Below are 18,242 nucleotides of genomic sequence, written 5' to 3' on the forward strand. Positions count from 1 at the left end.
GTCTGGAAGGGGTGTAGCGTGGACATCAGGCTGCTTCAGGATACATTCCGAGTACACGTTGGTACCTTGTGACTATGCGTAACCCATGTGACACACGATGAACGACCGTGTGCATTGTGAGCCCTTGCATGAACATATGCCTGTATGTGTTACAGCTTCGGACCCGTGCATAGGGCAGGGATGTCATCACGTGTCTATCCTTCAGACCTCTTCATCTGATGTAGACACAATTCTTCACTAGCATGGCTCCATATATGTGTCTCTCTGGAAGCTGTGGGAAAGGGTTGGGAGCTCAAGTCCCATTTTGGCTTCTGACTGTGCCTTTCCTCTCCCTGTCCCTAGATACATTGCTGCAGTCTGTCACTATTGCAGAATATTTGTCACAGAAGTTACCGGGCTGATTTGCCTCCGTGCTGTGCTATGCATGTTGGCCGATGCACTTCTGCTGTCCCTGTGATTTGATGTGCATGATTCGATGGCAGGGTTGTAGTGTCATCATGAGTTGTGTGTACTCTGTGGTTGCATGTGTTGATACTTACTGATTTCAGCTTGCAGCCTGCACTTACAGGGCCTCATGTCCTCTATGCCTCCCCTAGCTGTTCCTTGGTGATGCGCTTCTGGAATCCACAAAGATCTCACCCATGTGGCCCTATCCTCACCCCTCTTTTGGGGATAATGTGTCTTCCTCCCAACTTCTTTCCTTGTGAGACTACTGCATATCGTTGTGTGCTTGGGGTCACTTCACCATGCCTTGATCCATCATGTGTGCATCCCAAGTTCCAGGCATACAGTGTTTCAATTGACCATTGTGCAGTTCTTAGGGTGGGATGTTATCTTCACTCCATGGGGGCCCTGTGTGACTCCTACTCCAATTGGACGCTGTGCCCTGTCTGTTCCGAATGAATGTGGCATGCATCAAGAGTTGTTCGTGCATGCATGTGATGACATTGTGGGTGAGGTTCCGGTAGTACATAATGGCACCACATTCATGCAGTATGGTGATGCGTTTTTTCAACATGTTTGCTCTCTGATGTGTCCCATTGCCACTCTGCCCATTCTGGGAGAGTGCCTTGTGAGTGGTTCTTGTGTAGTGCTTATTTGCCAAAGCTTGGTTCTGGACTACGGCTGTGTGCTGGAGGTTCCAATGGGGTATAGTGCATTCTCAACTTTGCGCATCGCATGTCGAGTCAGCCAATGTGTTCCTGTTGGTCCATTGATGTGTTGTATTGATTACAATGCTGATGAGTGTTTGGACTCTGTGGGACTGTCCTGTGGTGGGTACGGCATGCCAGAAGTTAGCAATGCGTGTCATGTAGGGCACATGTTTGCTGGTATGGGCGTACATGTGGAAAGTGATGCTGATTCATGTGGTCCTGAAGGGTACATGGGGGTTTGTGTACTGCTGCATGCATTTGAGTTGCTGTTTCTCCCTGCTTATTTGAGTTGCTGTTTCTCCCTGCTTACTCCTTGGCCTTGTTAGGATGCACTTCGCAGACAAGCAAAATGTTTGGGTCTGCGAAAACCCTATAAGCTTGGACCACAGTGTGAGCAGGGTGAGTTTGGCATGGTAGAAGGCGCACGTATCACTTGTAGTTACTTTGACACTTATTAGAAACCCACATATAGCAACACAAAATGAGCAAAAAATATATTAATGTTGTGGTTGCTGAAGTTTATAGATGGGGCAGTGTAGAGGGCCTGTGTTTAGTAGTTGTGGACAATGTTATGTTTTTTAGTGTGGTGCGAGGAAAGATCTGAAGTAGGTGGAAGATGGAGTCATAAAGGTACTGTTGTAGGAATGAGGTCAGCATGTTAACATCGCAGAAATGCTGCCATATTGGATTTTAAGGACTAACACACAAAGAAGAGAATAGAACGCTGGCTTTGTTGTGGAGCTTCAGCTCTGTTTTTCGAGGTCCCAATTAAATTCCCTTTTCCGTTCCCCAGGAGAGAAGCTGAGGTCAGAGGCACCCGCAGTTCACATATAAATGCTAATTGTATCCAGCTTAAAGGGAGGACAGGTAGGGATCTGACCTTTCAAGGACACATTCCAGAGCCCAGAGCATGGGGTTTTTGTGATTCTTATAGTCCCGGCAGAGATTTAGAGCCCTACTGGACTCGCCCCAGGCTGGTCATTCCATATGAATTACAAGCACATCCATCACCATTGCAAATAAATCCCTGAAATATTCAAGAGTGCTGCCCTGGTCACGTCATTGCTGGGCAACTCGGGTTTGAAGGAGATTAGGTGGGAGCCGTGTCTGGAACATTCCATGATTTTGAAAATTCAGTACAAGTTTGGGGATGCAGCTTGTGTGTGCTGTAGTGTCTGGTATAATGAGAAGGAATATTGTCTTATCAAAGTTACTCTGAAAGTGCCTGGATCGGAGGAGCACATCACGTGAAGTTCATGATTAATTATTGTGTCAATATGTTCAGTGACCAATCCCGTACCTGGGTCTAATGGTGAAGATGTAATGAGCCACGGTCCTAGGGGAATGGGTTTAGATAAGGTGTGGGCAATCGGTCCAGGGACGATAGGGGGGTATTGGCATGTTCTATAGCTGGTAGCTAATGAGGGTAGTGAGATAACTTTTTAACCTATGTATGCAGATTTGCAGTTTTCTGATGTATAACCTGTAAATTCTTGGTGTGTGATGAGATCTGTGTCAGTTCAGTTCTACGGGACCGTCTGAGACCTTTTTGCATCTCATAAGCAGTGTTGCCTCTTAAAAAAACCAGTGCAGTTGGTCTCTTGGATTATTTTCATCATCTGGGTTTTGGGTTGCTGTTCGCTTTACAAATCGGTGACCCTGACGTGATCCCAGATTCTCTGTGAGGTCATGGGTGGTACAGCTATGCATCCTGGGTTGCGGTACCCATCTGCAGTGACCAGACCCCTGTGTACGACTTGAAGAGGCTTGCAGTCGCTGTGTTGCTAAAAGGCCTGCCCGATCCTTGGAAACAGAGAACAGGGCACAGAGGCACAGTTGTGCAGGCTATTGACAGAACCCTGTATCGGAGGAGCTAGGGAGAAAGCATATGTGGAAGTGCACCTTTACCAGTGTGTGAATTGTAAAAGACTATGTGGCAATATATTGTTTCTTTTATATAGAGGTGGCCAGAGGGATCTCCTCCGCCGAACGGAAAGGTGACGTCACAATAATATAGAGTGATAAAAAGAGAAGAGAAGGGAAACATGATCTGGCAGTGCTGCAAGTAAAGTAGAGGTCCAGTATATGAAAGACCTGGAATCCCTACACTTGGCAAAAGGGAGTGTGAGGGGAAATTCCCTCATCCCGAGAAAAGGGGATAGAGGAATGTTCTGTAGGTCTGTAGGTCTTTTAAAAGGCAGTCCTGGCATCCTTTTGCCCGGCATAAGGGGGCGTAAGGAGGTACATTAGCTTGTCTCGAAGAGGAGGCTGTGTAAGTGTCTAAACCATTGTGTATATAATTGTGTTTTATTTACTTTATCAGTGTTTATGGAATTGCTGTAGTGTGCAGTGATAGTTGTGTTGTGTGAAGAGAACTGTGTTATAAGGGTGTAGTGTGTTGGGTGGTGAGAAGAACAGGGAGGGGGAACAAGGCATGTGGGCAGTTTTGGGAAGGCGTAGTAGGTTGGCACTGCTGGATCGATGTTCAGTGAATAACAGATTATTGCAATTATCACAAGAGCAGAATCAGACGTAACTATGAGTACCCTCACCCCACTTGTACACATCACCCTGGAAGGAGCAGGAGCTCCCCTGATGCACACTGCAGGAGCAGTGCAACCACCATTCTGAACCGACAGATGCAACAAGATTGTTGCAAGGTAGGCCATTAGGCTTATTGTGCTGCCACTTCCTTTGAAAAATATTAATTCTGTGACACCGGAATTGCGGGCGTTATTTGTGCCCTAATACCATAGTTGCCTTACTATAAGGCTACCAACTGCATACTACTAGCAACCTCCATCATCAAAGTGTGCCTCCATTGGATGCCACGAGGCTCCCACCAATCCAAGATGGCCACTTGCCAGATTGAACCACTTCCAACACTGTTCACCTAGTGCTGCTGCCCTCTGTGCCTGTGGATTGGCTGCTGCCCTGTTATTGTCAGCCATTCCAAACCGAGAGGCGAGAGCTGGCCCTCTCCACGAAGGCTTGACTCACAAAGGCTCCCTGTCCCTTGCCTGTCCTCAGCCTTCCTCACCGTTCGCCCAAACTCTCTGCTCGTTTTTCTACCTACCTTCAATTTCAAGGTCTACGCATCTGAGGCACTGATTGTCCTACAACGACCGGCTGTATTCACAACTGTAAGACTTTCTAGCGCTGTAACGCTTTTTGAACTGCCTGCACATTGCATAACTCCCACCAATCAACTTACTGTGTCTGCCTATTGCTCTGATTTCTGGTCACCCCATCATCCATATGCACTACCATACTACCGAGCTTAACGACCCAGCTGTCAGGAGCTCCCACTGCACGCCATCGAGCAGTCCTATTGTGCGAGCGGCATCACCGCCTTCTAACTTGTAACCTGCAATATGCTGATTCTTGCTACGACTTGCTTTCATCCGCGGTGCTAACGTCTTGTCCTCACACGGATTTGCCGCACCTGCGCTCAATGCTAGCCACCTGCCTGTAAATCCTTGCTTACTTCTATACATAACATACTGTCTCTCTAACCTACCCGAATTAGCAGTAAGACGCATACACGGTATGACGATCTGTTCATATTGCTAATGCTTAATCCTCCACATGTGATTCACGGCCTGCCGTATTGTTGATTTCACACACATGCTACCGCTCCACGTGTACTCAAGCCTTTGGCATTGCTGCTCCTAATCTTATGCAGACCTTCATGTATAGTCATGCCCTGCCGTATTGTTGATTTTGCTGCTCCAGGTAAACGCTCCACGTGTATTCTAGCCATTTGCATTGCTGCTTCTAATTTTATGCAGACCTTCATGTATAGTCATGCCCTGCCGCATTGTTGATTTTGCTGCTCCAGGCAAACGCTCCACGTGTATTCAAGCCATTTGCATTGCTGCTTCTAATTTTATGTAGACCTTCATGTATAGTCATGCCCTGCCGCATTGTTGACTCTGCTGCTCTAGGTAGCCTAGAATAGTCAGCCCTTAGAACCTAGCCTCACCCTCATCTGCCACCTCCTCGCCACCCAATCTACTTGACTAACAGCCTTTGCCCACCTCTAGCTGTTACTACATCCTGTGCCTTTGCCACATACCTTTTGACCCCAGTCAACATACTTACTTGTTGCTATGCTTACCCAGAGTCCCACTCTCACCTGCCTCCAACATGGACTCCTCTTTTTAGTTCAACTACTAGCATTATTTGAACTACATCTACATTGCACTAATACTACTACCATACGAGCCTCTCTACTAACACATCAATCACGCAACATGCATTCCATCTTTCATCTGCACAGTACTAGCATCGCCTCGTGCCTCACACAGCCACCCCACATCATACCTCCTACCACGTTCAACCCCCCCAGCTGCCAACCCCTACCTCAACCACCCTCTTCTATGGCTCCAACACTTCGCCACTAAGCCTACACCCAACCAACCTTGCACGATATCTATGAGAAACTCCAGACTAGGGTCCAGACTCCCTCATACCTCCTACCACTCAACCATCATTGACCGACCAGCCAAACCATCACTTACTAAGCCTGCAGCCCGTCACCAACAACCCGCAACCACACCCACTGCTATCATTGCCATGCCAAACACCCCCACTGCCCCAAGTACCACAACTTGCATCAAGGCTGCCTTGGTCAACACCAGATCACTCACTGCTCATGCCCTTGATATGGCCGACTTCATTATAACTCACGACCTAGACCTCATAGCCATTACTGAAACGTGGCTTTATGCTGCCTCAGGACCCCTTTTATCATTAGCCATTCCAGAAGGCTATACCATCATCAGAAATGATCGCAATACTGATCAATCCAAAGGAGGTGGCGTGGCTATCATCCACAAAACCTCAATTAATCTTCGCTTAACCGCTGCTGCCTGCCAAATCACTTCAGCCGAAATACTTACAGCCAAAGAAGCTATCTCACCTAACCAGTCTGTCACATTACACATTATATACAGACCTCCTGGCCCACTTTCCACCTTCGCCGATGATCTCTCACCCGTCCTCACCAACAACACTAAGTCCAAGTCCCAAATTATAGTTCTACGTGACTTCAACCTAGGCTACCTTCACCCCAACGATGCCCCAGCCCTTGAAATCAATAATCTACTATCTAACCTAGGTTTCACTCAACGTGTTACCTCCACTACCCATTCTAAGGGCAGAACCCTAGATTGGTTAGCCGACCTTAACTGCAACACCACCATCAACTCCAACCAACCTTGCACGTGGACCGACCACCACCTCATCACTTTTAGCATTCCAACCAAAATCATCCACACCATCACCAACATTGCAACAGTCACCACCACAAGAAATACGCGTAATATAACATGTGCTAAACTACTTCCTCTCATTCTCCCCGCCCTCAATGATCTCTCTTCCTCTTGCTCTGATCCCACGGTCTTGGTAGACACCTACAATCAGACCATGTTAAAAGCGATTGATCTCATCACACCATCCAAGTTACAGAAACCTAAACCTCGGGCCCACCTCAATTCTTGGTTCACCCCTCAGTTGAGAGCCCTTCGCAAGGAAAAAAGGATCCTCGAATCATGCTGGAAGAGTCACCCCATGGAAGCTAACAAAGCAAGTGTTGCCCTAATGTCTCTTAATTACAAAGAAGCTATACTCTCTGCTAAAAAAGTGTCTTATAATAAACGTATTGAACTAGCCCAATCCAACACCAAGGAGCTCTTCAAAATCCTTAAAGAATTAGAATCTCCAGCCACCCCACCAGACACATGCCCCAAAGATAGTATCTGGTGTGCCAACATTCAAAAGGCCCTCCTGGGCAAGATTGCTACCCTCCAAACCAAAATGAATGAGAAAAAAAACAGCCTGCAGTCTAATCGCTCATATAACAATAACTAGGAGAACCCCAAAACTAATACTGTATCCTTGCAACCATGCCGCTATCATTAAAGAGGCCTCACATAACTTAGCCCTCTTCATCACCACCCTTATAAACTCCTCATTCAGTTCTGGGATCGTCCCTAACAACATCAAGGATGCTTGGGTCATCCCACTCCTAAAAAAAACCACCCTGGATGCCAACATACCCACTAACTACCGGCCGATCACCACAGTACCTATTCTCCTTAAAATCCTTGACCGTGCAGCATACCTACAGATCCAAGAGTACCTGGAAACTAACAATCTCTTAGGATTTAGGCAATCTGGCTTCCGACCACGCTATGGTACCGAAACCGCCCTTCTGGACCTCAAAACCCAGATTGAGGACTTAAAGGACATAGGCAAACTTGCCCTATTACTCCTTCTAGATCTTTCTGTGGCTTTTGATTTAGTTAAACACAAAATCCTATGCCGTCATCTAAAAACTGCTGCCCACTTCTCGGACAAAGCTACTGCCTGCATCACCTCATTTCCTGACAATAGATCCATGAGGGTCTTCTCTCCAACCGCCACCGCTGCACCCTCCCCTATCACTTGTGGAGTCCCCCAAGGACCATGTGTTTCCCCAACACTCTACAATGTTTTCACAAAACCCCTCTTTGACCTCTTGGATCTATTGGGCGTCACGTATACTAACTACGCTGACGATACCCAAATACTGATTCCCATCACAGGAGACCACAAATTGACTCCCTAGCCATCAACACCATTTACCAAGTCATTCAGGCCTGGATGGCTCAACATGAATTGTGCTTAAACGACGAAAAGACCAAGCTTCTCATCCTTGGCTCACACCAAAGACTAAGTAAACTTGACCCAGCGTTTAAATCCTTCACTATTGATGGCAATACTATTAAAGTTGCCAAAGACAATAAAATACTTGGCATCTACATTGACTCCACACTCTCTCTATCGAGACAAACTAATGCAGTATCCTCTTCAGCAGCTTACACTTGTAAGCTCATCACAGCATGCCGCCCCTTCCTCTCACCAGCCAACTGCACCACACTTGCCAGGACTCTGGTCCTCTCCAAAAATAATTACTGTAAAGTCCTTTATCTGGGTACCAATCAATGCATTCTAAAGAAACTACAAATCACCCAAAACAATGCAATTAGAGCGGCCCTCAACCTCCCTAGGAACCTGCACATCTCAGATTCCAGACGGAACCTCCATTGGCTGTCAGTCTCCCAAAGAGTCTCTCTTAAAGCACTGGCGCTTACACACAAAAGCCTCACCAACCAAGCCCCAAGCTACCTAGCCGCCGGATTTTCCCGACACACCACCTCTAGATCACTCAGAAGTGCCCAAACTAACTGCCTTGATATCCCACGTTTCAACCTACAAGGATCCGGTGGACGTAGCTTCCCAGTCCTACCAGCCAAGCTATGGAACTCGCTACCCAACCCCTTGAGAGCCGAACCTTCCCTCCCACTCTTCAAACGCAAAGCCAAAGCCTGGCTGACCACCCACGACTTTCCTTGACCCTACCCTCGAGTCAGTAGCTACTGTATTTATTGCCCACTGCCTTAAACCTGCATATCCCACACCTGTATATTCACTGCATTACCTGTATATATCTGTATATTCAAGTCATATGTTCATATGTTTATATATTTGTCTGTACATATAATGCCTAACCTTGTTATTTTTATTTTGCCTGTAACAAAGTGATGCGCCCGGTTGCCCTTGGGCCTGGTGCACTTTATAAATAAATAAAATACAAATACAAATACATGTGTACTGTGCTCCCACTGTATCGGGAGAAAATGATGAAGTACCATCATGAGTGGGTCGGTGACATGGACGAAGGAACCAATAATAAAGATGTTCTGCTCCATATGTACACTTATTTAGCTGCAAAATATAAGGGGAAGAAGATGAAGAATGGAAAGGCTTTGGAGAATGGTTGATGATTTGGACGATGTCCCAGAGGACTTTAAAAGGAGAGAAGTTGTAATACCAGTGTGCTGTGTCAATCCCACACCTAGTGTAACTCCTGCGTCCTGTGATGCACCTAGAACCCCTACAGCCCGAAACCCCCACAGGGTTGTTATCCGATGCAAGCAGCTACAGGTTATACCAACCCAGAGTATGTGCCCCATGCAGCCCACGACAGAGAGCTCCCCACCAATGAAAATGTCCTGCTCCCCTCAGCAGTGAATTCCACGTGCAATCCTGTTGGTTATGGAAATGGGGAACAGGACATGGAGAGACTTAGAAACAGCGCTTCGAAGGACAAAGGCAGAGCTTGTGTGAGTAACGCTAGAATGGGCAGAAGGGTGAGGAGCGCTGATAGGTGCCGATGAGTAGAGTGTGAATGATATTTTATTTCAAATTGACCAGTACTGTGATTAGGGACGTATTTTTCCAGACAAATGATGGTGACTGTGCTGGTGAGAAGGCAAGAGAGGCATTAAAACATGCAGATAGGTTAAATTACAAGTTGATTCGATCAGATATAGGTACACAAGTAGCAGACAAAGAGGAAGAGGAATGGGAACAGGTGAGGAACAGGGAGATGAGATACCTCCTAGAGTGACACCTAGAGTGACACCAAGGGTAGAGAGTTTGTAAGGCCCAAGACTCAGAGTATGGCCAGGTCTCATGGCGGTGGTGAGGTGAAAGCAAGGGGGTAGAAAGTTACCCGCTAAGCAGGTGGGACCACTGTTTACACGGTTAAATAAAGGTCCTGGAAGAGCATTGTATGTGCCTTGGCCACACATGCATAGAAGCAATTTGATGAAAACATTGCCTTCGCTCACAGCAGGACTAGGGAAGTGGATAAATGAACTTGAAAAACAGATTGCTGGCATTACATTAGCAGTAGGGGATATGAAAAGTGTGTTCGCTGCATTGCTAGAAGATGAAGCGGATGATATTTGGAAGAAGGTGGGTTATCCGGTCATACGAATGGGTGATGATAACATGACTGAGCACATAAGAATGACTGCTGGAAAGTGTATGTGCTGCCTTAAGGGCAGCTTACCCGACACACCGGACATGCACTCAATTAAGACATGCAGTATGATAGCAGACTTTGACCCTTCACAATATATAATACAAATTCAGGAGATGTGGAGGGCTGAGACAGGGCAATCATGGGATAACAACCTACCAATATTCTACCATATGTTGACGAATGGACTCCCAAAGAAGGTACAGAAGGATTTTGATAAAGTGATGGAGATCGAGGCTAAATGATGGACAGAGATTCAGGCAATTATAGTACACCATTGCACTCGAAGGCAAGAGAAGGAAGTGGTGAATAATGCACCGAAGGCTTAAAAAGAAAGTGCAGATGAAATTGGTAAAGTTAAGTATATAAGGAGAGGTGCATATGGGCCTGCCTGTAGGGCAGGTAGAGCAGAGAATGGCACTGGTGGAAATGAGAATGTACCATAGTAGACACAAGGGTATCAAGGCGATCCAGATAACCAAGATTAACAGGGAGGTTATCAGGGATGAGGGGTATTTCAGGTAGGAAGAGGGAGTAATGGAGGAGGATTTTGAGGGATGTAACTGAGATTTGGAGGACCAGGACTGTGTTGGTCATGTGGGAGAATCAGCCTTTTTGCGTGACAATGTAGGAGCAGGCAACCGTATTGGTAATACCCACACGCTTAACCCAGCGGACAGACTGCCTGATTAGACATCAACCGCCACCTGGAATAATGCCTCCAATTGCCACGTATGTCACAGTCCCTGCAGAGGTGCCCCAGCAGGAGCAACAGCCCCAGTATCAATATCAAGCACCATTATGGTAATAGATGCAACCCCCAGTGCCCAACAGCACACCAGGCGCAGTGAAGGTACGTCCTTAAAAGCTCATACCAGAGAGAATACAACCCGCTAGGGAAGAAAGGCCAAAGTCAATCTTGTAAGGATAACAAGTTTTAATCTCATACACAGACAAGCGCAAATGACTCTGCTGCCAAGAACCTTATGCCGAAAAGAAGTACAAGCAGAATCTTATAAAGAAAAACATTGTCACTTATGATGCAACATATACAGTAGAAACCTGCACAGCTGGTTGATGTGCACCTATACATGATCTGCCTGCTCCATAAGAGATGCCAGGTCATTGGTTCCAGCCCAGCCCATCCGTCTTCCATCACGTGGGTGCTCCAGTGATCATCTTCTTCTCACGTCGAGGATCAAAGAACAAATTAACTACACTCCTAACACAATGCTACTTTGTCATTAGCCTGTGCACCTGACAGATTTAGGGCTGGCCCAAAGGATGTTCTGACCTCCACAAACATAATTCACTCACTTCCTTCCACGCCATTAAACTCCAAGGTCTCAAACCTCATTCTGAACTATGTATCCCTCCCAGCACCTTGCAATACAAATCACACAATTGAAATTCAAAGACATCCAATGTTGATACACTTTGAATATTCAGGACTTGTTACTTTTAGGGTAGGTGGTCAGAGGGCACCTGATGCCATGAAAATCTGGGGTCTTTGGGTTCAGTCAGTTATATGCACAGATAACACTCAGATCCGTATCCCACTAACAGGCAATCGCAAGCAAGACTCCTTGCTTATTAATAAAATATACTCACTAATCCATAACTGCATGGCTAACAACAGCCTATGTCTCAATGATGACAAAACAGAGCTTTTCATACTAGGATCATCATCAAAAATCACCACTCTGCATGCAGCCTGTTTACTCGTCCTTCAACATTGATGGCACCACAATCCCAGTACCTAAACAAGTAAAGACACTTTGGGTTTACCTTGACGCTACACTAACCATGTCTAAGCAGTAATGCTGGGATCTCATCGAACAGTGCCAGTATATCCATTTTAGGCCCACCTTAATCAAGTAAATAGTTCTGAATAAGATTGGGGGCATCTGGGTGTTTAGGAACACATAGCTTTGGTACTTGTGCTTTCAAGTTCTCTTCAACGCCTCTATAATGTTGTTGCTCGCACCCCTTTGCCCCTCCTGCTCCCAACTGACCCAAATTTCCCTCCTGACCCGGGGACTCATTTTCACCTACTTTCTCCCCTCTCCTTTCTATGTAAATACTATGTAGCTTTATTTTGGACTCCTTTTATTGTTCCTCTTCATTCTTAATCTTTTTTTTAATCCAAAATATTTCTTGCAAGATTTCTTCCTTCAGATTCTGAGAGAGCAAAACCATTTGTTATAGGCTCTCCTCCTTGTATGCACTTCTCCTCAGTCATCACTGCAGTCACCTCACCCACCTCCTGTTCACCCGTTGTTGACATCACCTTATTTCCCTTCTCAACCTTCCTTTGATCCTCTCCTCCTTGACAATTTCCACCTTCCTACAAGTCTCCTCTCAGGGTTAGAACATTTACTTTGCTTTAATTTCCCTTTGACATTTATTTATTTATTTAGGTAGACACTTATATAGCGCACAAAACCCAGGGGTATCCATGTACTTTTAACTTAAGAATACGGTTATAGTAAGTGCTTCAGGTTACAGAAAAGGAAGCGGAAGAGGTGAATTACTGCGTGGAGCGTACAAAAGGTAACACATCATACACCAAGTGCAATGAGAAATACTTGGCGACCAAGGGGGGGTACAAACAGCATCACAGGCGACCAAGGGGTTGGTGGGGGTACACACAGCATCGCAGGCAGCCAGGGGGATGGGGGTACACACAGCATCAGAGGAGACCAGGGGGTAGTGGTGGGGGAACACACAGCATCACAGGTGACCAAGGGGGGGTACACACAGCATCACAGGTGACCAGGTGGGGTGGGGTACACACAGCATCACAGGCAACCAAGGGGGGTGCGGATACACACAGCATCACAGGTGACCAGGGGGGTACACACAGCAACACAGACAAGCAGGGGGGGTGTGGGTACACACAGCATCACAGGTGACCAGGGGGGTGGGGCTACACAAGGCATCACAGGCGACCAAAGGGGTGTACACACAGCATCACAGGCAACCAGGGGGGGTACATTCAGCATCACAGATCACCGGGGGTAGGGGGTACACACAGTATCACGGGAGACCAAGGGGAGGGTGGGAGTACACACAGTATCACAGGCAACTGGGGGGATGGGGATGCACACAGCTACACTGGCAACCAGGGGGGATACACACTGCATTGCAGGTGACTGGAGGTACACACAGCATCACAGTAATCCAAGGGGAGGGTACACACAGCATCACAGGCAACCAGGTGAGTGGGGGTACACACAGCATCACAGGCAACCAGGGGGGTACACACAGCATCACAGGCAACCAGGTGGGGTGGGAGTACACACAGCATCGCAGGCGACCAGGGGGGAAGCGTCTTTGAAGCAGACAGGGGCCTTTGTCGTGAGGCTTAGTGGAGCTGGGCCGGCTCCCGCCTCCCGGTTGCCTTTATTGGCTTAAGAGCCACACACAACCAATGGGAGGGGGAGCAGGGCCAGACCCAGGCAGGAAGGCAGGAATGAAGAAATAGAATTGCCATGTTGGAAGGCCAAAGTTATTGGCAAAGATGCAGAAGTGCTGAGGAAAATGGCACAACGGTGCTCATTGTGAGCAGCACAACCTTCGATGCTCAGATTGACCTGATCACTGACATTCTATTTAAATAAACAGCAAATTTAATGCAGAGTCCTCCAGAAAAGTATCTGTACAACGTGCACTTCGTAAATAGTGCCAGGCTTACCGCAGCAGGATGCAAATGGTGATGCAGACAGGGACAGCCTTGGAAATGTCGCTGTTGTCTCAAATCAGCTGGAGAGTTTGCTAAAGGAAGAGCACTTTCATTTTTCTCTGAAATATTTTCTCTGAAACCTCTGTGTATCTTAAATATTCCTCTCCTCCACTTCCACCTGCTCATTACTTAAATCATTTGCAATATTCAGAAGGAACTTCCGAGAGGTAGCCTTCGAATTGTTTTATTCAAATGCCTTAATCAATCTCAAATTTTTTTCGCCCTTTTTACACAATTTTCGAGATCACAATTCTAAAGGCTCCTCACCTTCCATTTCCTTCATCCCCTCTCCAAGTTCATCATCGGGCACATAAATCACCTCACCCACACTCCCCTCTTTTGGTTCAGCCGCTAAATCATTACACATTTCCTTTACCTTCTCCATCCCAGTGTCATGTATCACACTTTCCTCTATTCCAGTCCCTCTTGTATTTATCCACTGGTCTATAATAGAAAGTCTCTCTATAATATTTTTCAGGCAAGCAGTTTGTACATGTAATTCATTCTTTGACCATGTTTGCATTTCCAATAAAGTCTGTAGTGTCAACTTCATATTCAAATTACCTTTCCGATGGACCATTGACTCTTCCTCTCCCTCTTCGCCCTCTCCCTCCCCAACCCAAGGCGGGGTATACACTAAAGAGTAAACCTGTTTACCCCTCCCCTCACCACCTCCTCCTTGTTCATCCTTCTCAATCACGCCCTCAACATTCTGCTCCAACTCGTCTTCATGCAATGATTGTGAGTGGCCCGGCACCCCTCCTGCACATAAGGTCCCCAAACCTTCAGTATCCACTAATGCATCTAACATTAGAGCTTTGTTTTGTTCAACTGCCTCCTCCTCACAATCTCGTTCCTCCAACTCAGATTCAATTCCAGGAGACCGTGGGAGGGCAAAGCTAACGCTCTTGACAACATGTTCCTTCTAGTGGCAAAGACCATGGGTCCACCACTGTATCTTTACGAGTGCTAATAGTTTTCTTCTCCATATCCAGGCTTTATAGCACTTTTAATCTCCTAATATTAAGGCCCACTTAGCAATGTCAGGTCTCAATATATGACTCACAGTTTCAGCAGACTTAAACAGTTTGATGAAGAAGCACAGTAATCTTATCACAGAGCAAAAAATAATTAAACTTTCAAGCCCTGCCCAACGCCCAACAGAAAAGCAAAACAGCATACTCCAGAGCGTACTCACTGATGCGCACGCGCTGATGTGTGTGGCCAGGAGTTTGATGTAACACCTTGTGGTCGTGGCCTTACTTGCTCATTTTGTATCATTTTCTAAAAGTAAAATAGGCAATGAAGGAATGTTAACTTTCCTTTCTCGTTACATTCAAGAGATATGAACTGTCCTCTAGTCCTTTAGTCTCTCAGTCTCTCACCCACGTAATAAAAGTTTGTTTAAGTTGCTTCAGGCTTCTTTGGATACAGTGTTACCAGACTTCACAGGGGCAGCCTCCTCAGCAAAACAGCATACTCCAGAGCATACTCATAGTTTTTTTTTCTATTCTAGTTACACAGATCCTCTACTACGGGGACCAAAAGAAGCACAGAAAAGAAAAAGGACACTCACAAGGACAGGATAAAAGTAATGCACCAGTACTAGCAACCTCGGATTACACTAAATAATTGTATTTGTTCTCACATTCTAATGGCCAAGTCATGAATGCAGTGTTGGCTCATAAAACATCTATGGGACACAAACCTGTGGTGTACTACAGTAGAATACAAGATTCAGTGATGCAGGGTCACTGTCCTTGTGAACAGGCACTGGGTCCTGCGGCCATTGCCATTATATGTAGAGCACACAGTGTTTGCAATTCCTGAGCCATCTAAATCCACTATAAGCACAGTAAGGGCCTCTGCATATGAAGTCATTTTAACAAGCCCATCCATTCACATTGTGCGGTGACACACAGTGATCCTTGTCACGTTATTGCAATACCTGTCCAGCAAGCTGTGGAAGTGCATGGTTGTGTTTCATTCAAAGGTCCTAAAGATGAGCAAGGGAGGATGCACTTGGAGAAGGGGAGATCCTCTTCGTTGATGGGTCATCAATGATTGATTAGGAGACTGGCCAGAGGCACATAGGTGCAGCAGTGACCTAGAAGATGGGGAATGTGAGGTCATGGTTAAAAAAAGGATTCCAACACACATTCCTCCCAGGAAACAGAAGTGATTGAATTGATTGAAGCATTAGTAGCATCAGAAGGAGGCATAGTGACCCTATAATCAGATTTCACCTCTGTGACCCCCACCATACATTCAGGGTTGTCCAGATGGAAAAGGAAGGGATTTAAGAGGTCAGATATAATATAATATGATGTGGCATTTATAAAACGCCTGTACATAAGTGTTTCTAGGCGCGAAAAGACAAGGAGGGGAAAAAAAGTGAGGACAAAATAACGATCTTACTAGGTCATTCAGATAGTGCGGGGAAGAGGGAAGTGGAGAAGTGCCAGTGGGGAGGGTAAGGGGGAAGTGCAGTTAACTCACAAGTGCAGCCAGCAGTGGGTCATACGTGCAGAGAGAAGAGACTGTAGGGTTGCAGATACAGACCCTTAAATGCTGGAGAGCCTGCAGGCAGTGGAAGGGCAAATGGACATGCAGGTGCCTGGGCCTGAGTTCAGAGGGTGACCAGGTGACCAGTGCATGGAGCAGTCAGGTGCATGCCTGTGCAGCATGCAGGCCTGTTGGAGAGATTCATGTATGCTTTGTTCCGCCCAACAGTACCATTGGTTAAATGTGCCATCCACACCCAAAATACAGACCCTGTCTCATTTGGCAATGATGCAGCAGACAAAGCTGCCAAAGAATCGGTATATTTAAGGGACCCAGATGTCACTGCGGATCCTGAGGTGGCAAACCAACAAATGCCGCTAGCAATCCCATACACTACAGTACTATTCACGTAAATAATTGAGCTACATGTTCAGGCACCCCAGGAAGAGAAAAAGCTGTGGGTTAAAAGGGGGTGTTCATAGTCACTGACTGATTTGATATGGAGACAGAACATTACAGGTAAAGTAGTAATGCCACGGGAGTTGCTCATAGTTGCTCTTCAAATCAGCACATTTCAGCTGATATTCAGGAGGACTGGTTTGTCCCCAACCTACAATAATACGTCAACCATTTTGGGTCAAATTGTACATTGTGTCATCTTTGCAGGTCTGGACATCCTCTTAGGACATTGATATTTTGGACATGCTTAACAGGTCCAGCAATTTCCATTACCTTATTGGTGTAGTATGTCCGTTTTACAGTTGGGTTGAGGATGGTGCTTGTGCCAAATCAGTGGCTAAATTCCTAGAATGCAAGATATTTCCAGTCTGGGGGTATGCGAGGTCCTAAAATCTGATAATGGAACTCACTTTTTTAATATATTATTTAAAGAGATTGCATCCCTATTAGATATACAGCACAAACTGTGCTCAATCTATAATCCTCAGGCCAACATGATTGTAGAAACATTAAATGGATGTTTGAAGGCGAAAATTGTCTACATTATGCACTATGCTAGGGAGGAATTGGCTGCACTGTCTCCCTCTGGCTTTGCTTAGCCTAAAAACGCAGCCAAGCAAAGAGATCAGCATAGTCTCCGCAAGAGATTTTAACAGAAAGAAGAATGCACAAACCTCTCACACGTACACGTACAGCATCAGATACTCACAGGGCGGCAGGAGCTTTGGGGTGGAATTTCAGGTGTATTTGAGGGAGTTAACAAAAAGTATAAAGATGTTGTCTCGCCAGATTGCTCCTAGCACCGAAGACATAGCTGAGAGGTCACCGGTGGATCCACTGAACTTACCAGTGCTGCAACTGAACCCCAGGGATCAAGTGTTCTTCGGAAACCTCATCTGGTGCTGGAAGGATCAGTGTTTTCATGCCCCGTTCACAGTGGTCTTTGCCTCACCATTTGCAGTTCATGTGAAGAAGTTGCAGAACTGGGTCCACTCATCTGTTGTTTAGAAGGAACCTGGTGCCGCTCTGCCTTCTCTCAAGAATGTCAGAGTTACTAGTTAATGCATTTGTATTTGTATTTATTTTATTTGTCTAGCACAAACCAGGCCCAGAGGCTACCGGGCGCGTATCTTGGTACATTAGTTACAAACCAGTATGACATTGCATAATATATTTACTTAGCATAATAACGTAGGAGCAGATTGCAGGTTGGACAGCTGACACATAAATAACAAGATTATCTACGTGACTCATGGTCGTCAGGGTAGACAAGCCAAAGTTTAGCTTTATGTTTGAATGAGTTCAGGGAGGGCATGTTTCTAATGGAGAGCGGCACAGAGTTCCATAGTCTGGCTGCCAGAAATGGGAAACTGGCCCCACCAGCTGTTTGGAGCTTGAATCTCGGGATGTGTAGGCCCTGGCTGGAAGCAAACCTTAGTGAGCGAGGTGGGATATAGTGGGTGAACCGGGAGGATAGATAGCTAGGGGCCAGATTATTCAGGCA

Source organism: Ambystoma mexicanum, chromosome 1p (genome assembly GCF_040938575.1).
Source record: "Ambystoma mexicanum isolate Mex_15411 chromosome 1p, UKY_AmexF1_1, whole genome shotgun sequence".
In the NCBI taxonomy this organism is placed as follows: Eukaryota; Metazoa; Chordata; class Amphibia; order Caudata; family Ambystomatidae; genus Ambystoma; species Ambystoma mexicanum.